The sequence below is a fragment of the Ambystoma mexicanum genome, chromosome 2p, assembly GCF_040938575.1.
Source record: "Ambystoma mexicanum isolate Mex_15411 chromosome 2p, UKY_AmexF1_1, whole genome shotgun sequence".
NCBI classification, from domain to species: domain Eukaryota; kingdom Metazoa; phylum Chordata; class Amphibia; order Caudata; family Ambystomatidae; genus Ambystoma; species Ambystoma mexicanum.
In genome coordinates this window covers 1,223,417,426-1,223,440,397 of record NC_090923.1, presented here as the reverse complement: position 1 = coordinate 1,223,440,397, position 22,972 = coordinate 1,223,417,426, and positions in this window count along the sequence as shown.

Here is a 22,972-nt window from a genome sequence, read left to right as displayed (position 1 = left end):
CTACGTCAATAACGGTGTCCGATACGGCTCAGAGTCGGCGTCGTTGACTTCTTCGATGGAAACCTTTGATGGGCTAGGTTCAAGATTCGAAGCCCTTGACTATTTTTCATCGTAGCGAGAGGTTTCTCGATGTAGAACCGGCTTAAGGCTTGGTTTCGAAGATTTTGTCTTCGACGTCCCTTTGTCGTCTTTTAGCAGATTGCCATGGGCTTTCTGCTTGCCTTTCAAGGCGGATGGGGGGGGGGGGGGGCTTCGGAGGCCACATTCTCAAATATTTTAAGCATCTCACTACAAAATGCATCCCATTTAGAAGGGGAGTCTGATCTAGTTGGACACCTGATTACCGAAGTACTGGAGGTCAAAGGCGACATATGACGCCGTTTCTTGGCCTTCTTCGAAGACGAAGAATGGCATGATCAACTTCTGGACCGCTTACATTTTTTACATCGAGAAGAATCCCCTGGACTCATTTCTGAACTCTTCGAAGGCAACCTCCCCACCGCCAATTTACCTTTACGCTCTCCGAGAACCTCTTCGGTCATCGCCTGACAGGAGCCACAGTCGGAAGTATGGTGCCCGGAACCAAGACACCACAGACATACGCGGTGGGGCTCGGTGACCGACATCTTCAATCCACAGTCTTGGCACTTTTGAAGCCCGACTTATGCTTCGATGGTGCCGATGAAGAAGACATTTTCGGAACAAAAATAACTATCGATTTCACAGAGGAACTGAAGCGCGCCATAATTCTCTCGAAGCGTTAGCTCAGACAAACGAAACTGAAGCCAACGGGCACTGCATGCGCTACTTATACTGAGGACATCAACAGTTGATTGGAGGTCCTCGAGGGACATCGACTTGACAAGAACGACACACAACACCCCCTGTTGGAAAAAACATTCCGAAGCAGCTGGAGAGATAATTATCATAAAATGAGTAATAAGTGGGAGGACACAATCCATTCAAATTTCATTTTGGACCATTAGACAACAACGCCCATTAGAAACATCAGTTATGGAACCATCCTTTTAGAGTTAGTGCCAGACAGGCATTTCACCACCCCAGGAACATGGTTTTTAAATTAATGCTGTTGAGTGTGTCTCTGGGTACCATGCCCGTCACACTGGTTACGGGTTGCCTCGACATCAGTCAGAATTTAGATATATTTCAAGCATTTGATTGTGTTAACAGGTCTCAACATTGAATTTTTCTTAATTACGATACAGGACTTCGGATAAGGTTGGACCAGTCGGCAACGTTTACCAATTGGGTCCATACAATTCGGGTCTACGCCAGGGTTGCGAATTGGCCCCATTTTCATACATCTCATTTGGGTAGTGTTCCCAAGTCGGTCCGGGCTAATCCTCCCAAGTTGGTTAGCAATTGTATTCATTACGGCCTATGTGGACGATATTGTCAGATCCTTGATGGCCTTACATTTGTGCTTTGACATTGTAGACTTGAAATTAAATGTTAGGAAATCAATTTTGATTGTTAATCCAACAAAATAGGTTTGGTTTAGGTGGATCCTGGCTCATTCCCCATAGATAGCAACTAGTTTTAAAAATCTAGGGGCGATTTTCCATGCAAAAAAAATAAATACATTTTAAAAAAAGCCAGGCTGCTTGCGTCTAATAGGGTAAAATCAATGACCTTGGATTCCAAGATGGCCACCGGAGAGTGAAGTTGAACTTCTCTGTGGTGGCATCTGCAAAGGTGGAAAAATAGCAAGCTGAGAAGCAAAATACATCTAAAAAATGTGGCAGCAGGTTCAGCGCCACTCCTCAGATAGAGAACGCAGGAAAGCACAGACCATCGGGGAGGAGCGGGTCAGAGCTAATTGGAAGTGGTGTCGGGTATGCCGGGCCCGAGCGCAGCACTCCTGCGAAAGACAAGCAGACCAGGAGGATTGCACAGCATCAATAAAACAGCAAGAGCTGAGAGGGCAGAGCCCTGGAAGGTGAGCCACAGCGGGAATAAGCTTGGGGACAGCGGCGCAAGCAGGAGGCAGCTATTAGAAGAGTGGATCCTTACAAAAAGGTATAAAACGAGCCTGTACTGACACAGAAGCTTGGTTTGGAGGGGGGGGGAGCCGTGGTCTATGAACGAGGAATACCAATACAGCCCCTAAATAGCCGAGAAGGGAAACCAGTGAAAGAAGGGCATCAATCCCAGAGATCTCCCCTATAGGGCTCACAAATAAGGGAAAGGACCCCAAGGGGTGAAGTACAGCAAAGGAAACCCGGGAAAACCGAACTACGAAATGTTGCCCGACGGAAGAGCTTAACAGTGGCTCAAAATAAAGACAGAAGCAGTGGCCCAAAATAAAGACATCTACTGGTAATACACAGGGGGCATGTGCTAAAAAGCAGGAGTGGACCAAGCATCTATTGAACACACCCAGAAAGAAGGTCCCTGAAGCTTCTTACCCTGACTTTAATAACAGCAAAGCAACTGGGAAGGGAACAGCCCCCCGGGCAGTTATTAGATAACCCAAAAGCATTACAAGCAGTTTTGTCATATCATACAAGTTGAGTTGGCAGAGCTCTGTGCATCATACTCAGATGCCAAGACCCAAAGGGAAACAGACCCCAGCACAACAGGGAGTTAAGGCTATGAAAAAGGGGCAACTGGAACGTTGCTTGCAACTGAAACTGGTGAGCACTTCAGCAAACAAGACAGACAAACAACACAAGAGAGTCGCAGAACCTCAAGAGAGCAGTGTCATGGCACTCAGCAAGGAGGACCTGCAGGATTGCCTCAAAAGGAATGGAGGAAAGGATGGAGGCATCCCTTCAGGAGAAAATGGCACACTTGAAAGAAGAATTAAAGAGTTCCCTGAAAGAGGTCAGATAAGGGATCAATAACTTGGGAAACAGGGTAGACACTATGGAGCAAGGACTGTCCCAAGTCTTCAATGAGGTCAAGCAGAATTAAGATTTGTTAGAACAGATTGCTACAGAAACGCATAACTTGGAAATCAAGGCGGAAGGCCTTGAAAACAGTTCTAGAAGAACGAACATAAGAATTAAAGGTCTGTCAGAAACTAATTTGGACGCATACCTAAAACTAACAATGCTTAGCCACCCTCACGATGGAACCCATCACTGAGGACATCAGAATCGATTGCATTCATAGGGTGGGACCCCAAAGGACAGGACTGGGAGACAAGCCAAGAGATGTGTTGGCTGCACTGGCATCGTATGAAGAGAAAAAAAATCCTCCAAGCAGTTTGGGGACAAACAATCTCAATAAATAGATCAGGAGTCCAGTTGTTTCAGAAGCTGGCTGCCACCACATTACAAAAAAGGAGAGCAATGGGCCCAATATCAAAAGGTACTAAAGGACAAAAAGAAAATCCTTAAGTGGACATTTCCCTTTGGATTACTCTTCTCATGGGGTGGCAAACATAGGGCCACTACATGCATCGATGGTCTGGAAATTGAGGACACCGAGGCGGACCCCAAGGAGAATTGGCGAGGGGCCCCACGGCAGAGGAATAGAACTTGGGACTGGCTTACCGCAGGTGTGAAAAGGGGAGGCAAACTTAAAGGCCCCCTGTCGAAACTAAGAGGGGAGTAAGATCGATGAGGAATAAAGACACAGGGTCCTAGGGGGGATGGTCCTTAGACAATGTTGGAAGTACTTAAGGCAAGCATTAGGTGGGGGGATATGTTTAGAGGGATGGGGGAAGAAAAGAAGAAACCAGCGGCCTAACAGCAGCAGGGAGGGGTAGCAAGTGGGGCACCACTTGGAATCCATAGGAATTTATAATGACCTTAATTGTTCCGGTTTAGAACGTGGGCCAGTTCCCAAGTTCTTGGAATGTATCATTGGATACCGTGTCTAGACTGGGATTTGGGGGGGGGGGGGGTTGTAGGGAACAGGGAAACGCAGTGCCCATCGCCACAGAGACAATACAAGAGGCGAATACAAGAGTCTAAGAGAATACAGATCTAGCAGCAATGGTATTAAAAACTCACATTATACGGGGCCTGAACTCCCCTGTAAAACGCAAAAAAAATGAGTAGCACAAATAAAACAGGGGTGCTGCAGACATAATATTGTTTCAGGAGACGCATATTAAAAAAGGGAGACAGGCTACGTTGCACCAGTTATCAAGTCGCCCAAGCAAATTCAAAGAGAAAACTACCAGAGTTTTGATCGGCATAAGAAATTCTCTGGGGGCCAAGATACTTAACACTCAAGCTGACCCAAAGCACAGATATTTGTTCCTTCAAGTTTGTTAGAAAACAGGGTTTTAACATTAGGAACCATATATGCTCAACACGGGACCAGACGCCTTTATAGAAAAGGCTTTAGGGAAGTTGGAAAGCTTTGCGAAAGGGAACATTAACAGGGGGCTTTAACTTCGCCTGGGACCCAGTGTTAGATAGGAGTGGCCAAACCACCAATAGGGGACAGACCCTATCCATTTCAATCCAGGAGCTTGCAGGAATGGCACTGAAATATATTTGGCATACTAAAAAAAGGGAAGGAAACCGACTGTACAGGTTCTCATGTGCATCGCACCTACTCCAGGTTAGATTATGTACTGGGAACCCTGTGGATACTGGGGTCACAGATAGAATTAGACCCAATCTCGCTGTCAGACCATGCTCCTATAAGTGTCCACTTAAGGGGAATGAAACAGCGCAGCCCATTATGGTCTTGGAAAATGCCTTGGGAAATTTGATGTGACACAAGAACTCAAGATACAATCGAAGATACAATTAAAAAGGTACTTTCAAAATAAATGATACGCCGGGGTATCACTGGATAATGTTTGGGACGCATTTAAAGCAGTGCTTGGGAGGAGAAATCTCTCTTAACGCTCAAAGGCTTAAAGAGAAGGATAGGATAGAAAAGGATATCGAAGGCACACAGAATCTCAAAGAGATTTAGCAGTGAAGAAGAACAATGAGAATTATAAAAGGGTAAAAGAGATAAAACAGACAATTAGAATTACTAAGGACAGGTAGGGCAGAGAAAGCACTACTTAAGCTTCAGCAGCGATATTACATCAAAGCAAATAAAGCAGATAACATGCTAGCAAGACATCTGAAACAACGTAGTGGTAAGCAGGCAAGAAGACAGTACAATGTCACCCTCTGAAGACATCAAACTCTTTTTCGACTTATTATAAACAGCTTTATTCCTCAGAGCAACCCAAACATCAACAGATACAGTATTACCTAGACAAGGTGCAGATCCCCAAGGTGATCAAAGAAGAAAGGGAAACACTAAAAAAGGAAATAACAGGAGGAGGTAGACATGATAATAAGGCTTCTTCCCAATAATAACGCGCTGGGTTTGGATGGCTATTCAGCGTTTCACAAAAACCTTACGCCTTTTCTAACAAGATAAGTATTATTTCAACATGTAGGGAGTATAACCCGCTCTATGGCAGACGCAAAAGTATTCTTTTTGGGAAACCAAATAAAGACTTAAGAAGTTGTAGCTCGTATAGACCTACTGCGTTGCTAAATGTAGGCGTCAACATTTACACAGAGATCTTGGTAGGGAGATATTGGCAGGCGTCATAGGTCTAGATCAATCAGGCTTTATTACAGGGAGACAGACTAGGGATAATACGAGAAAGGTTACACATAAGTTAGAAATCAAACTGACCCCAGGGACGTGGATATCTCGACACCGAAAAGGCCATCGAGAGGGTAGAATGGCCATATTTCAGTAATTAAGCATATGGGGTTCGGACCATGATGCATTAGGATGGTAGAAGCCAACTCCCCCTCGATACAGTTCTCAATTAACTAACAACTATCTAACACGATACAGATAGAGCGTGCCACAATCCATCTCCCCACCTATATGCCATCCATTTAGAACCACTGTTGGCGTCAATTAGATTAGATCAAAATATAAAAGGAGTACTGTTTGGGGGTAACACAAGACAGCAGCATACGCCAATGATATGCCGATGACATTAGTGGAACCAGAAACTTTGATTCCAGCACTGGTGGCAATATGGCAGCAGGAAAAGCCACCAGGCCTTAAAATAAACATGGCCAAATCAGAAATGCTGGAAATGGGCATAAAAGGAACAAGCGTCCTTTTGCTTAGTGGTTCTGCCTTTCAACAGGCGGGAGCTAGCATCGCTTACCTAGGGGTGGAAGTAACCAGCAAAATATCAAAATTTACTTACGGCTAAAAACAAAATAGGATTTTTTCGAGATGGAATCCCCTTCGGATTTCATGGTTAGGCCGAACAGTAAAAAATGTTGACTCTCACCAAACTCCTATATACATTTCAAACTCTTCCGATTCCGCAGAAAAATGATAACTAAATTCATATGGCAAAATAAATGTCCCTCGGAGAGAAAGGACAAGGTCTGGGCTCGAATGGACAGAGCAGTGGCGGGATTGTCCATTGGCCGGATTATGGCCACCAGGGAAGGATAGGCCCCAGAGAGCTAGATGCAGTGTGGTACTCAGAACGACGTGCGACATCTGGGATAGGTACCTAAAGAGGGGTTTTCTGTCGTCCTGGTCCTCTCTCCATTGACCCCTATGTTCGGGAATACCAGTTTCACCCTGGGCACGGAAAAGGCTAAATTTAAACAATGACGGAAACAGGGGGTGCTTGAAAATAAGAGACTTTGGGACAGTGAGGTAGCAACATCTGAAGCATGCAAGGTCCATTTAGGGTTAAAGGAAACAGATATGAATGCATACAGTTGAAGTATTGACGGATGCAGCCAGAGATACGCAACGCCGCGACCAGACAATTGATATTGAAGACTACCTAACCACACATTCAGGAGACAAACGGCGAACCTCAAAGTTATTATCAGATCCTTCAAGAAAGCAGACTATAAAATATGGCCATATCAAGTAGCGTGGGAGTAATCTACAGGCGAAGAAACCTCACTTAAATGCTGGGAAGATCTGTGGAGGAATATTCCAAAGCAAACTACGTCTATTAAATTTCGGGAGGCATGGTATAAAATGATACAATAGCAGTACACACCCAAGAGATTACATACAATGTATCATACAGAATCTCAGAAGCATGTGTGGTGGGAGTGCCCCCAAGACAAAAAGCTTCTGGGAAGTCATTAATGGCCACATAACAAGCATGATTCCAGAAGAACAGGCGCCATCTCTCTGGGTTGGAAACTATGCGGGCTCCTTGGTCCAGAAGATGAATCAATCGCAAAATAGAAGCGAGTCCCGATTACTATATTGATAGCAGCATGTTAGTAATAGCAAAAAACTGGAAACAAAGATCCACCTAATGTGTTGTGTTGGTTACAAACTTTGGGACATAGGGGATCACATATCGGATACAGGGAGACGCAGGAACATTTGGGAGGGATTGGGTAGTGATTATGGACTACCTGAAAAGGGATTATATACAACATTGATGCCCACAAAATATTAGAATATTTAACTTGCGCTGATCTAAAACGGCAATAGAAACTGGACTCCTAGAAACAAGAGAAAAGTACAACCTAACAGGACTTCACAAGTTTGGACACTGCAAGACCCTATCAGGGGGCAGGGGAGGCAGAGGCTCATAGTTGAAAATAAATGTAAAATGTGAATAAAAGACATAAGAAAAATATATATCAATTACCTTTGTAAGTGTTACAGAACTTCGGCTATTGGACAATAGATTGTCGTTTCTCCCCCCCACCCCATTTTGACCACATTAAATTATTACCACCCAAAAAAAAGGCACATTTTATATGGTGCAGAGTTTGCCTATTTTCTGGTGGAGTGGGCAAAAATGGAGGCACTGCTCTGGAGAATGCTTTTGATTCGTTAAGGTAGCAGCCCTACGACATAAACTAGGTCCAATTTCGTTGTTTGCCCGAGTCAAATGGAGAATCATGCAACTTTTTAGTAAACCTATCTCCATCTTAACCCAGTTTGTTTGAGATTAAATGTTGAGCTGGAATGTTTCTCGTGCAAGGAACTTTTACTCTGGACACAATTATGTAATGCCATGTTAGTGAATACTGACACAGAGACTGAGTTAAGTGTGCCTGTAATGGTCAAGAGGAAACTATTTGAGGCAAACTGGATTGACAACAGAGCCTCTTTAATGAATTACCAGCTTCCTAAAAACTATTTTGGACTTGAAATTAAACCCAATATAATTTCACCTTACTTGATGAAACATACATCTCTACAGCCTTCAGAAATGACATGCAGGGGCTAAAAGTGAATTTATACCATACTAGACAAGTTACGGACACTACAGAAAACATGTGCAAAGTTGATAGAACTTGTAGATTTTGTGCTTCAGATATAGAAACTGAAGCACTTGTGTGTTGATTGTGGGGCCTTAGCCGACCTCCGTACAAAAATGTTTGGAAAATGTGTGTACAATCAACATCTTTTAGATTTGAATTACTTTTGGACTAGGATATTAACAGGTTGAGAAATAAGCTCTTGTATCACTGTATAATTTTACATCTGATTTTAAAAAGATTTTAGTAGCACAATGAATTTTAATGTGTTGTATCTTGTAATTTTTGTTTTTTAATATACACAGTGTAAAAAGTTAAATACTTTAAAGCACTTGAATAAAAAAAAACCAACCAGCGGTCAGCATGCAAAATTGTCTTGGGGCTCACCAAAAAAGTCAATTTATTTTTATCTGAACTCTTTCAAAAAGGAAGTGCACTGAGAAACTAACTAGAGTGTATTCGTGGCAACAGCAAAACACAAGGAAATATCGAATTGTTACATTGTACCAACAGTGTGATTTTTTTTTTTTTTTTTTTTAGAGATTGTAGACTGTTCAATTATAAATTCGTCCAGTAAACATTGTAGTCATATGTTACATTTGTCTTAGTGAGCCAAGCACATTTACCAACACCTAATAGTACTATATACATTATTTTATCATACAAGTTTTTATTTGGTTTTCTGGAGAAACTTTTGTTTAACAAAATGTGGAAAGAGGTCATTCGAAGGTAATCAGTCTGGTGCATGCCTATGGAACTTTTAAGAATGAAATTCTCAGAGAAACGGGGCAAAAATATCACAGATTATGGTTCCTGGCTGTTTCACACACAAAGTGCAACTTGGGAACATAAGAATGCCACAGATGTCCATTTAACAAACAGGTCTCTGGTGAGAAGGACTCCCGTTCCAGTGAGGAACTCCCAAAGTCCAAGACATCATACCTTTTTTCATAAGATCTTGTGAAGGAAGACGGGACGAACAAGCCCAAGTTTGCTACTGTCAAGCAAGTACTCCTTTTAGATCCATAAGAGAAACTGGGATGAAGATCTCTAGAGTCATAATGAGCACGTGAAAGAGAAAGGTGCCTTGTGCAAATACTCTGGGAACTGTGAGGAACCCGAAGGCGTCCGCACTTCCCACCTGAGCAGAGGATCTTGAGGAAAAGGAAGGGCCATTGCTTTTGAATCCCAAACCTGGGGGTGGATATGCGAGGATCACCTGGGTAGAGGAGACTTGGGGTGGGGGGAGGGGTGGGGAGTATCTTGGAAAATGCCCTCAATGTATTTACACTCTAGTGTTAAGATAATAGGAGGAAGATTTCATATTCAGGGAAGGTAAACACCCAACACTGCCCTAATACCATCAGGCCAAAATAAAATAAAAACCAACAGGATGTGTGCATAGTTCCCCGTAGTCCGACAACTCTAGTACTGGGACGAGGAAGAGGCGAATAGGAGTGGTAGACACTACCAAGCCAATACACCACTCTGGTACAGAGACGAGGAAGAGGCTTGAATACTGTAGCGACAGTCAGGCATGTCCAGGGAACACCAGTAATTTTGGTCAGGCAAATGGAATGAAGGGCTCACACCGGCAACCTGTTAATAGGTTACAGGTGCATAAAAGGTGGCACCAACAGTCAGGAGGGGGAGACCAGCAGGAGAGAAGCCGGGTCGGGAGGTGCAGGCCTGCGAGGAGAGATATCCTGCCAAGGAGGTGGCTGCGGAGGAGGGTCCTACCTGGAGGCCAGGACGCTGGCAATTATTCAGAAGAGACTACAACGCTGAGGCCTATTTACGCCATGTGATGGCCAAAGCCGTTAGAGCTTCTTTGGTCGGGTGCCCACAGCCAGAGCTGTGGGGCACGGAAGGGACTCCAGTGCTGCAAGTTACCGGTAGCGTCTGCAGAGTGACAAGCGGAGTTGCCAGCAACCCACAGATTTCTGAAATGCTAATGGGGCTCACAACACTACAGAAACGTGTACGTGGAGCAGAGAACATGAAGAGAAGACCCCGGAGACCCTCCAAGGGCCAGTGAGTGACAGAGGGAACACTCGTACCGGGGTGCTCCTGGGGCTACTATGGGGCAAACGTGATTGCCGAATGAAAGGAAATAGGTGCGTATTAAAAGTGAACCCAAAGTGAGGGGTTATTTTGAACAATAGGAGCAAGTTAAACTATAAGTGAAAGAAAGTAACAAGCATATTGAATACCAAACAAAATGAAAGCTTTGCTAAGCCTTCGATGACAAGCATGTGTAAAGATACATGAATATTGAAAGACCAAGAGTGAATTTTACGGAATAAAGTGAAAAGCAAGTAATGAACATTACTGAAGTGTGTGAAAGTCATGTGGTGAAGGAAAGTCAGAATCACAGAGTGAATTGTATGGAAGAACACAGTGCGGCAAAGCCAAGAGACTGGCAAGGAGAAGAACAAGTTACTCTCTTACCTGGTAACGTTCTTTCGATGGGATGGTCCGACGACGTATTCCATATCTATGACATGAAATCACCACAGCTGTGCTGCTTCAGAAAATCTTCGGCATCTGCGTCCTGCGTCGATGTCGATACGCCGACCTCGAGGACCTCCTCCGACGGCCGACGTCACTGCATATTATAAGTAGGACGCACGACGCCTGTAGCCTCAGTTGTAGTTTTTTCCCCAGAATGTGTGGCACCAGTCTTCTGCCAGTCTGACACACAAAGCCTTGCGGAAACGTAAGCTGCAATCGCATAAGAAATTCTGTAGCGGGGAAGGCAGGGAGGGAGCGATATGGAATACTTCTTCGGACCATCCCCATCAAAAGAACGTTACCAGGTAAGAGAGTAACATGTTCTTTGAGGGGATTGGGTCCTCTGACGTATTCCATATCCATGACAGACTCCCAAAGCAGTACCAATGCAAGAAGGTGGGAAAAGAATTTAGAAAACAGAAATATAGAATGCCCAATCAAATTGTGGAGTAAAGGACCGCCTTGCCAAAGGCCAAATCCTGCCCACGGATGGAATCGAGGGAGTAGTGACGTACAAAAGTATGTACCGAAGCCCAGGTGGCTGAATCACAGATGTTACGAATAGGAACACCCCTCTGTAGGGCAGTAGAGGCAGCCATACCCCTGGTAGAATGGGCCAGCAAGCCGACCGGTGGGTCCTCAACCGCCAAGCGGTAACTCAGAGTAGCCAAAATAATCCAGCAAGACAGTCTGTTTCGTCACAGCTTGTCCCAAACTCTTTCCAGCGTAACCAATGAAGAGTTGATCGTCCACTCTGACCCGGGACATGCGTGAAATATAAAAGCTTAACTCTCTCCTAGGATCAAGCCTATGGAGCCTCTCCTCTTCCTTACCAGGATGTGGAGGAGGATAAACGCCGGAAGAACAACCTTCTGGCCTAAATGAAATTCCGACACCACTTCGGAAGAAAGGAAGGACGAACTCTAAGGAGAACCCTGTCCTTATGAAACAGTGAAAGGTGGCTTAACTGAAAGTGCCTGTAACTAACTAACTCACTCTGCGAGCGGAAGTGACCGCAACCAAAAATACAGTTATAAGAGTTGAGTCTCAAAGGGCATGAATGCAAAGGCTCAAACGGAGCACCCATCAGAAACTTGAGAACAAGGTTCAAATCCCAACCGGGCACCTGGAAAGGTGACGGAGGGAACACATTAGTGAGCCCTTTCAGAAACTGAGAAATTAAAGGAATTTTAAATAGGAACACTCCAGACAAGCGCTTAAATATGGACAGCGCTGCCAGGTAACCTTTAACGGTACCCACTTGCAAGCCCCTGTGGGCCAAAGAAAGCAAAAAAGAGAACCATGGGAATGTCACATGCAAAAGGATCCACATTCTTAACCCTGTACCAGTCGCAGCATTTACGCCAACGGCAACAGTCCAGGGACCTTGTGGCGGGCTGTCTGCCCGAGAGCAACACCTCCATCAGGAAAACACTGCCCCAGGGACGCGTGGAGCACTGCTCCGATGTACTGGTGCCTCCGAGTTGGTGTCAAATGGGACTTCTTTAAGTTGAGGGAGAAGCCTAGCTTGTGGAGGGAGTGGCAGGTGACTGACGGATGATCCAGGACTTGCTCGGGAGAGCGCGCCCTGATCAACCAATCGTCCAGGTAGGGGTAGACGCGAATTCCCCCCCTTTCCTGAGGTGAGCTGCCACCACTACAATGAGCTTGGTGAAGACCCTCGGGGCGGAGGTCAATCCGAACGGCAGGACCCGAAACTGAAAGTGCGAGTCGCCAACCGCGAACCGCAGGTACTTGTGCTTTCCATGCATCGGCACATGAAAATAAGCATCCTTGAGGTCGAGAGACACCAACCAGTCCTGAAGTTGAAGGGCCTGGAGGACTTGAGAAAGAGTAACCATCTTGAACTCGTCCTTCCTGAGGAGTTTGTTAAAACCGCGCAAGTCCATGATGGGTCTCAATCCCCCGTCTTTCTTGGGAATCAAAAAATAACAGGAATACCATCCCTTGTTCCTCTCCGCTACAGGCACCAGTTCTATGGTGCCTTTCTCCAGAGGGATTGAATTTCCTGCGCAAGGAGCGGATCCAGACTCTTCAAAGAGAGATTCCCCGGTGGATTGTCTTGAGGCCTCTGCCGGAAAGTAAGACAGTAGCCGTGGGATAGGATCTCCAGAACCCACACATCTGAAGTAATGGCACGCCACTCTACAAGATTTTGCGCCAGCCTTCCCCCAACCAGCGAACCATGGGACATGGCCTCATGACTGAGCTGAAGCGGCTGCGGCGCTGCCTGAGGGCAAAGAGGCAACAGCCCGAGCGGCCTTGGCACCTCGAGTACCTTGTTTTCCACATCTGGCACTCCTACGGTGGCCCCTTTGACTGGCAGCTGCTCTCACTTTACCAAAGGATGAGTAATAACGAAAGGAACCTCCCCTCCATTGCTGTCCCATAGGACGAAAAGGCAGAGGTTGGCGAACTGCAGCGCCCAACGACTTTGCTGCAGCTTTTAAGGTCTGCAACCTCTCAAGGCTCTCGTCAGCCTTGCTGCCAAAAAGATGTTCCCCATCAAAGGGCATGTTGAGGAGCGGGGCCTGCCCATGAGGAGCAAACCCCGACTTCCGCAACCACGCAAACCTGCGTATTACGGTGCTCGCCGCCATGGACCGGCTGACGCAATCTGCCATGTCCAACCCCAACTAAACGGCCTCACACATGGCATCCTTGCCATCCTGAACCATGGCAAGGAAACTATCCCGTTCGTCCCCTTCAGAAATATGTTGAGCCGCTAATGACAGTTCCGCAGAGTGTGCGTGAAACGCGACAAGGCACATACGGAGTTGGCCGCCTGAAGCGCCATACCCCTGAAGAAAATACTTTCTTCGCCCAGCCGTCAAAACGCTGGTCGTCCCTATCGGGAGGGATGGTAGGATACGACACCTGCTTTGCCGGGGCCGTAGCCGCCTGAACCACCAACTCTCCGGAGTGGGGTGCTTGGTCAAGTAGCAGGGGTCACTATTGGCTGGGCGGTATTTTCGCGGCAAAGACTTGCCCACTGCCGGGAGACTCTCCGGAGCAGTCCAAGCCACTGCCACCCTCTTCTGTAGAGCCATATGGAATGGCAGTACCGGGTCAGTTGGTGGACCTTGGTCGAGGATATCCGTAAGGTCATCCTGAAGAAAATCCCCTGGGGGAGCAGACCATCCCAAGTACTCGGTGACCCTGGACATAAGGCGCCGGTACGATGAGTTGGCATGAGTGCCAGGCTCAGGCCTACAAAACTCCACCTCCGGAGAGATGTCCAGCCCACAGGGACTGCTGCAGGTCCTCAATTTGGCTATGGCCCGAGAGAATCTCGTCTGGCACCATATCAGGAACCATGCCATCATCAGAGCCCTCATCCACCTCTGAAATAAACTCAAGATGGCGGTAAGAAGGCACAGAATGTGGAACAAAGCCATGCTGGACCATGGCCAGAGCCTTTCTCTAGGGGGTTCCACCGAGCCCCGGGGTACCCCTCGTCGAAACAGCCTCGAAAGGCGTCGAGTGAATCGGCATTGACGCAGAATGCAGCGCCGACAGCATCGACACAGGCCTCGAGGCCGGAGCTCAGAGCGTGTCCCTCGACAGCCTGGGCGCCGATGGCATCGATGGCATCGATGACTTCTTTGGAGGTGGGGCCTCGAAAGAGTCAGTCGACGACCTTGGCGTCGACGTCTTCCTCGAAGACACCACAGATGCACACAGTCTCGAGCGCGTCGAGGACCGGGACCGGGAATGACGAGAACGTTTCCCCTTGTCCGAACGGGACCTCTCCCGCGAATTGTGCTGACCACCCGAGCCCGAAGGCGTGCAAGCGTCGTCTCTCGACCGATCACAACCAACCCCACTTGGAGGCGTGGACGGACCAGTGCCCTGCGATTCGAGAATCGCTAACATTTTCTTACCGAAGGAAGCCCATTCCTCCGGCGTCGCATGCTTGGTGGGCTAAGCGAACCGCTGACGGGGAAGGCGACCGATGACAGCACTTCCGGGAGTGCCTCGAAGAGGCAGAGGAGTGGCGGGACCGAGACCCCCTGGACTTCCGACGACGATACGTAGAGTCACCCCTCAAATCGTCTGTCGAAAGCCCTGCAGACCTCTACTTCCGTGGCTTGGACACCTTACCTACCGACAGTTTCTTCTTGCGCTCCCGCAAGGCTTTGGATGTGAGCGACTGGCAGTCGACACAGTCATCCGTGTCATGGGCCTCCCCGAGGCACCAGAGGCAGGCGTCGTGCGAGACCGTCACCGACATCTTGGACCCCACAGTCCCTGCAATTAAAGCCCAGACGCGGGGATGAAGACGAGGTAGACATCTTCACGAAGAAATTCTTCACAATACGAACAGGTTCGAAGAACCGAGAAAGAACAGAAACTCCAAAGAGTCGAGGCGCGCCGAGATCTCCGAAGCTAACACGTTCGCGGAAAAAACGGAACTGAGGCTACGGGCGTCGTGCGTCCTACTTATAACATCCAGTGATGTCGGCAGTCGGAGGAGGTCCTTGAGGGCGGTGTATCGACGTCATCGACGCAGGAGCCGAAGATTTTCCGAAGCAGCACCGCTGTGGTGATTACATGTCATAGATATGGAATACGCCGGAGGACCCAATCCCCTCGAAACCAACGTGATTTTGAATCAGAACACAGGGGCAGTGAGAGGAAACCTTGTGTGGGCAAGAAATCCTAGGGTGATCGGTTGCGTGCCCTGTAATGGGTGGAACGACAAACTGTGCCTGTGCCTTGTGAAAGCCACAAAAAATATAGTAAACAAATCTTCACTTACAAAAGATTGCTGCAGTGAAGGCAGAAGAGAGCAATCTGGTAAACCATTAATGAATCGGAAGGAGTGTAAATTTGACCAGAAACTGATTTTCAATATTAAGAGACAAACTGAGTGTGAGTCAGCAAGCTGGACAAGTCGATGTCTTGGGGGAAGGGAAACCTAAGACATTGTTGCTGGCTTGGGGGAAGGGAACCCAGAGGGCCTTTTGGAATAGTGTTATTTTCTTGGGGAAGGGAACCCCAAGACCTTGTGGAACTGCCTTGAACTTGGGGAAGTTGAGTTGGAAAGTAAGCCAAGAGCTTTTGGGCAATGGCCAGGACTGGTCTTGGATACAACCTGCTTTTAGATCTTTAGAAAGTCTAAGGCAAGGTCAGGTACATGCATGACAGGATGGTCATTGAAGTAATATCTTGGAATACTTGTGGTAGTTCAAATTTGTATAAACTGCTGCTTAATCCAACTTGTACTAGTATTCCAAGAATATATCTACTTCACGAGACTATACTGATGGCCAATCCTTTGTTAGATGGGTATCATGGTTTATAGTTATTTGGTCGAAAACAAAATGTCGAAAAAAAAGTCGCATTTATTTTTCAATACGGTTTTTTTTCGAAATGAGGGGGTGGGGGGGGGGGGGGGGGGGAGTTCCCCCTCAACCCCCTTTTTTTTAATACTTTACCCATTTTTTTATACTTACCAAACACAAAATACATAAATAAAAAAAATATTCTACTTTATTTTTCCCCAATATTTTTTTTTACATTTTTGTCATTCGACATTTTTTTTCGACATTATGACTGCACACCGAGTATCATACTATCTGCTACCCTGTCCTGCGGTTAGGGTGGGGGGGGTGGAGGGGCACCCGAGAAGAGGTCTAACCATTGCTATAGACCGCAATTTGGGGTTTTCGTGGGAAGTTCGGTGCTGCTCGGAGTGGCTTTTGGCCATCGAGTTAAACTTGGGTGTTGGTTTCTCTCCGATACTGATACTCCATCTTTAAGGGAATCCTATCAGAGTTACTTCTGACACTATAGAGAAGGGGATTGGAGAAATCATGTACGAATTGATTCAGAGGGGATGTGGTTTTCAAGTTATCTTGGGAGGGGAATTCTAATTCCTTCTTTGCAGAGGTTGCCAGGTGGAACTCTATAGAGCCTCTTCCTTCGGTGCAGCATGTGAATCTTAGACGAGGTATTAGGTTGGATCTTTTTCTCAAGGAGTGGGACTTGTCTTTGCTGGACCATTTGCCATCATCTCTTGCTACTAAACATACTTGGCATAGAGGAGTGTCGACCTCACATATTGACTACTTCTATGTTTCAGATGGTATTAGGAAACACTGTAGTTATCCGAGTCACCTTCATTCTGACCTAGGGGATCACTTGCCTCTTTCTTTCACCTTGACCATTTCCATGTCTATCCCTTGTATCAGACCCGATCTTGCTCAGCAGTGAACGTATTTGTATACAAAGCTCTTATTTATGACAAAGCATTTTTGTCTACAGATTTATAGCAAATATCCATATTCAAATAATATTCATATGGATTTAAACAATATATTATGTGAAGAAAAACTAAAGTCAACTATTAAGTAATCTCCTACATGTACTTGGTTATATACAAAATGCATTTCCAATTGACAATCCTTAATCAGGAGCCCATCAGTTCGGTGGGCGCTGTTGCGTGGCGAGCCAAGTAGGCGGACTGCACTTGAGCACTGTGCAGAGTGGAGACGTTTTTTATAACTTTCTCCGGCAAACCCCAATCTCTGTTCACTTCCTACTGATCTTCTGGAGGATGAATGCCTGTTGCACTGCAGGAGGCACAGGTGTGGGGCGGCGGCACGAGAACAGCATCAGTGCCGGAGGCCGCAGCAAACGACCCAAGCACACTGGGTGAGGAGTGCGGCAACTGCTGGTAGCGGAGTGAGCCAGCACTGACCCGCGAGTGTGTGATCTGTCAGCGGGTGTAGGCGGTAGTCTTGCTTGCCCGCTGCTGGCCCCGGAGCTACACGCATAGTGCATCGCGCCCTGTGATGCGGATGGCATAGGGAGGGGCGCTGGTCAGGCAGCTGTGAGGCAGTAGACCACACCACAGAAGTGACTCTGCGGAGATGATCAGGCCTACTGTGGTCGTACACACGTCAGGCTGACTGCAACGGAGGGGGCCCACGAGCGCAGCACACTCTGCGCTGGGGAACATGAGATGCGATACCACCAGCAGAATGTGCGAGTCAGCAGCCTCCAGGCCGCCAGCACTGCTTAACCTGAGGAGTAGTCGCTCACCAGGAAGGACGCCCCATCCCCTGGAACGTGGAAGTGAACCAGAGTGTATATGGGATCTGTAGAAGAGGTTGATTATTGAAGGCTTCCCTTGAGATGCAGAGACATAGGGCGCAGGGCATAATTTAGGAGGGGCTGGCCGACCCCATAGTAATACGGGCGCCTCTACTTGTGGGATGTGGATTGGTGCGATGCAAAAACCAGGAGCACCTCCCAGGCCCCATTATATTATGAACAGCACGAGTGAGCGCAATTGGGAACCACATTGATGTGTGGCGGAGCATTGGCTGGTTGAGATTGTGAGGAGCTGGGGAAGAGTCCATCAGGAGGCCCCACAGAGCAGGCAGGTATGCGCTCGCAAAGTTTTGAAAAGGCACAATGACCAAAGGTTTGGGTGCAAAGAACAAGTTACTTACCCCTGGTAACCTTCTTTCGACTGGATGTTCCTCCCACGTATTCCTCATCTTTGATATTTCCAATATCCAGCTTTGCTGCTTCAGAATTCTTTTTCAGCAAGGGGCGCTTGATGCCCGTCAACTCGATGTCCCTTGAAGGCCTCCATCTCGATGTCGACGTCACTGCAGGTATATGTAGCACGCGCAGCACCCATTGGCCTCAGTTCCGTTTTTTTTACGAGTGAAGCATTTATCTTGTGTCCGACAGTTACTCTCTCTCTCCTCCCCCCCCCCCCCCAGGGATAGCGTAGGCTGCAACCGCAAAGGAAATTCTGCTGCGGGATAGGTCGGGAGGGGCGATAAGGAGTAAGTGGGATGAACATCCAGTCGAATTACCAAGTTACTCACCGTAGTGACCACCTTACTCCTAGTCCATAGTCCCCTTTCCTCCATACTTATGGGACATCTCTCCGACCGGAGCACTTTTGTAAAAAGCATCTAAAATATTTTTTCAAAAATGTGTCCCTCCTCTCTTTCCTGCGCGGGGCCCGGCACGCGGCCGTAACCCCGCCCACCTTGGCTCCGCCCCACGCATCGCCCATCAGTCCTTTTCTATCGCAGGGTCCAAGACCCATTAGCAATAACAGAAGAACATTATTAGAGGGGACGGCGTGCGGGCGTATGGAGGAAAGGGGACTATGGACAAGGAGTAAGGTGGTCACTACGGTGAGTAACCTGGTAATACTCCTACATCCCGTCCCCTTTCCTCCATACTTATGGGAGATTACCAAGCACTCCTTACAGGAACTATGGGTGGATGGAAATACCCCTTACTGAAACAGGTTCTTCAGCACAGCCTGGCCGAACTGAGCGTCAGCCCTAGAGCTCATATCGAGGCAGTAATGCTTACAGAAAGCAGATGGGGAGGCCAAGTAGCTGCTCTAGCGATGGACTCTCAGGGAACATACTTCTGAAAAGCAACCGCAGCTGCCTTGCCTCGCACCTGATGTGCATGGATACCCTTAGGAGGTTTCAGCTTTTGGACGGTGAAAGATTCCGTGGTACAGGCAGCAATCCATCTTGAAATGAATGCCTTAGACGCCGGCCTGCCCTGGGGTTTACCGAAGGTCACAAACAGTTGGGAAGAGCTCCGAAGCTCGGCAGTCCTGTCCAGGTAGAACTTGAAGAGCTCTTCGGACATCCAGGCAGTGTAGAACCCTTTCAGCCTCCGAGGCAGGGTTCGGAAAAAAGACCGGAAGGGAAATCGACTGATCAGATGGAATTCAGTCACTACTTTTGGTAGGAAAGCTGGGTTCGTCTGAAGGACTACCTTGTCCCTGTGGAAGACCAAGAAAGGATGCTCCACCGACAATGCCTGGAGCTCACTCACTCTCCTCTCTGACGTGACTGCGACCAGAAAGGACACTTTCCAGGACACGTACTGGAGGTCAACCCTAGCCATTGGCTCAAAGGGTTTATGGCACAGCGCCGTCAGGACCACATTTAGGTCCCAAGGCGGGTGCACACTACGAACCGGAGGGTAGTGGCGTGTCAAACCAGCAAAATGTCTCTTCACCACCGGGTTAGTTAACGAATAAGAACACCGGTTTGTAGAGAGGTAGGCGGAAATCCCCGAGAGAGAAGTCCTGCAGGACAAGACATGAACCCCCGACTCTGCTAGGGAGGAGACAAAGGACAGCACTGTGTCAATCGTCGCCACCCTCGGGTCCAATTCTTTCTCCAAACACCAATGACAGAACCTGAGCCATTTACTCTTGTATGGGGATCTGGTCGAGGGTTTCCTGGCTGCCTGGATAATGCGCATGTTATCCGCAGACAAACCCAAAGGCTCTAGAGCCGTGAACTCAGGCACCATGCCACCAAGTTCAGCGATTGTGGGGAGGGGTGCCACATCTGCTGTTCCCCTTGGTGAAGATCGGGCGTTACTGGTAACCTGATCGGCGGACACACCGACAGGTGTTGAAGTTCTGAGAACCAAAACCTGGCCGGCCACCACGCAGCTATCAGTGGAAGAGAACAGTTGACAGAACTCTTCAACTTCCAAATTGCTCGATGAACCAGAGAAAGAGACGGGAAGGTGTAAGCTCTCATGTTGAGCCATGGGATCTCGAGTGCGTCCCACAGAGAGGAGGCTCCCAGGCCCCCTCTGGAGGCGTACTGAGGAAGCTTCTTGTTTACCGCCGTGGCGAAGAGGTCCACCTCCGGAGTGCCCCAACACGAGAAAATCCATGAGAGGATCTCCGCCTTCAACTTCCACTCGTAGCTGACCACTGTCCGCCGGCTGAGGGCATCCTCGGTGACATTCAGCCGACCCAGGAAGTGCACTGCAAGCAGCCAAACCCCCATGAAGCACAGCCCACTCCCAAATCTGAATGGACAGATCCACGAGAGGAGGATACTTTGTTCTCCCTTGCTTGTTTATGTAATACATCGACACCGCATTGTCCGTTCCTATGCGGACCACCTTGTTGACAATGAGAAGTCTGAATGCCTTGAGCGCCAGAAGCTCAAATTGATTTATGTGCAGGAGCTTGTCCTGAGGTGGCCAGAGGTCCGAGACCTGAAGAAGATCCAACGTCGCACCCCACCCGAAAAGGGAGGAGTCTGTCATGGTCATCACCATGGGGGCTGGGTCCTGGAACCCCACGCCCACTGACAGGTTGCTGAGAGATGACCACCAGTCCAGGTCCACTCTCATGGAATCCGGAATCATTATCCGATTGGAATCCGGGTCCACAGCCTGACGCCAGGAACTCCGAAGAGCCATCTGGGTCCATCTCATTTTGAGACTAGCAAGAGGAAGAGCCAGTACACACGAGGCCATGAAGCCCAGAAGCCTCTGGAACCACCAGGCCGACATGCTCTCCGACTGCGTAAACATCTGACACGTGGCCAACAGATCTGCCATTCTGTCCCCGGTCAGATTCACTCGGCAGTTTATCGTGTTCCAACGAAAACCCAGGAAAGTCAGGTCCTGTGAGACCGTCATGGAGGATTTCCGCCAGTTCACCAACAGCGCAAGATGTAACAGGAGCTGAAGGAGAGACTGGAGGTTGCCCGCTGCTGCCAACAGGCAAGGGCTTCCTAGGAGCCAGTCGTCCAAATAGGGATACACATGGACACCCTGGAGATGAAGATGGGCCGCGATCACCGACATCTTCGTGAAGACACGCAGCGCCAAACTGAGGCCAAAAGGAAGCATCCGAAAACTGGTGCTCCTCTCCCAAAGAGAAACAGAGGTATCTCCTGTGTGGGTTCCAAATCAGGATATGCATGTACGCATCCTGAAGATCCACCACGCTGAGCCAATCGCCCGCCTGCAACGAGGAGCGAATCTGGCCGGGCGTGATCATCTTGAATTTCTCTTGGGGTAAGGAAAGATTGAACTGGGAAAGGTCTAGGATGGTGCGCAGGACAGCCTGGTTGGGTTTTGGCACCGTAAACAGCCGGGAGTAGAAGCCCTCCCCTCGCTCCCCAAGGGGAACGGGTTCCACAGCTCTGAGGAGCAGAAGTTTCTGAACCTTGGCCTTGAGGGAAGGTGAGCCCGACAGCTGAAAAGGAGGGTTGAGGTGTTGGGTAGGGGGTAAAGGTAAGCGGAAGCCCGCTCGAGCGACTGACAAGACCCATCTGTCTTCTGTGATGGTCTGCCACGCCTACCAATGAGACGCAATGCGTCCTCCCACCGGGGTTTCGTGCGAGCACGGAAAACCCTCATTTGACAGGTTTATCGGTGGCGGTGCCACCTGAACCTGATGAGGAGGCTGAGGAGCGGGAGAAATACCGCATATGCTGTTGTCTACGGCGGTTATTCCCCGCAGGAATATCCACTCTGCAGTTGAGGAAGCCCATAAAACCAAAGGAAGGTCGACCTTGCGACAACGGCCTTTGAGTCTTGATGGGAGGCTTAACCAGAACAGACAATGATTTGGCCATCTGAGTGCTGTCTTTGGTGAGCTCTACATCGGTCGAAGAGTGAAAAAGCTTCTTACCATCAAATGGAAAGTCCAGGACCTTGTCTTGCACCTCCTTCGAGAACTTCGTGGCATGCAGCCATGCTTGCCGCGAGGTATCAACCCCTAGCATCAGACCCCGAGCCGAGGTGTCTACATGAGCCGCAGCCTCCAGGAGATCCTGGGCCAAGACCCTAGCATCGGAAAGGCCTCCTCTGAAATCCTCCAGCTTATCGACCAGGAACATGCTCCTCAAACTCCGAAAGACTTCTCCAAATCCGCATGTTAGCTCCCGCCAAAATCAATTCTGCATTGGCCTGCCTGAGCTGCAAGGCCGAATTGGCAAAGATTTTCCTCCCTAGAGAGTCCAGGAGCTTGTCCTCCTTTCCCAAGACCTGAATCACCGTCCTGGAGGAGGAAGCTGCAGGTCTGGATTGCAACGTGGCCGCAGCCACCACTGTGGAGGAGGGAGATGGGCAAGACGACAAGGCCACTTCTTCCGAGGAATGTAGCCTGTGCCTCGCGTCAATCTTTCAATTTACAAAAAATTCCACAAGTGTGGCTTTTCCCAAACTCTTTGGACCTCGGCCAGAACGTTCTTCTGCAAGAACAGGCCGGTACACTCCAAAGGAGACAAGGTGAACACCCCAGAAAGCACACCCTCCTGCGGGGCAGGTGCCTCGGGCACCAGAACATCTAAGAAGCTCATCATGTCCAGAACCCGGTCATGGAAAGCTCTGGTAGAGCGGGGCAGGTCCTCGTTGTCCTGATCGCCTTGAGGGTCATCTGACAGGTCCGGCTCTTG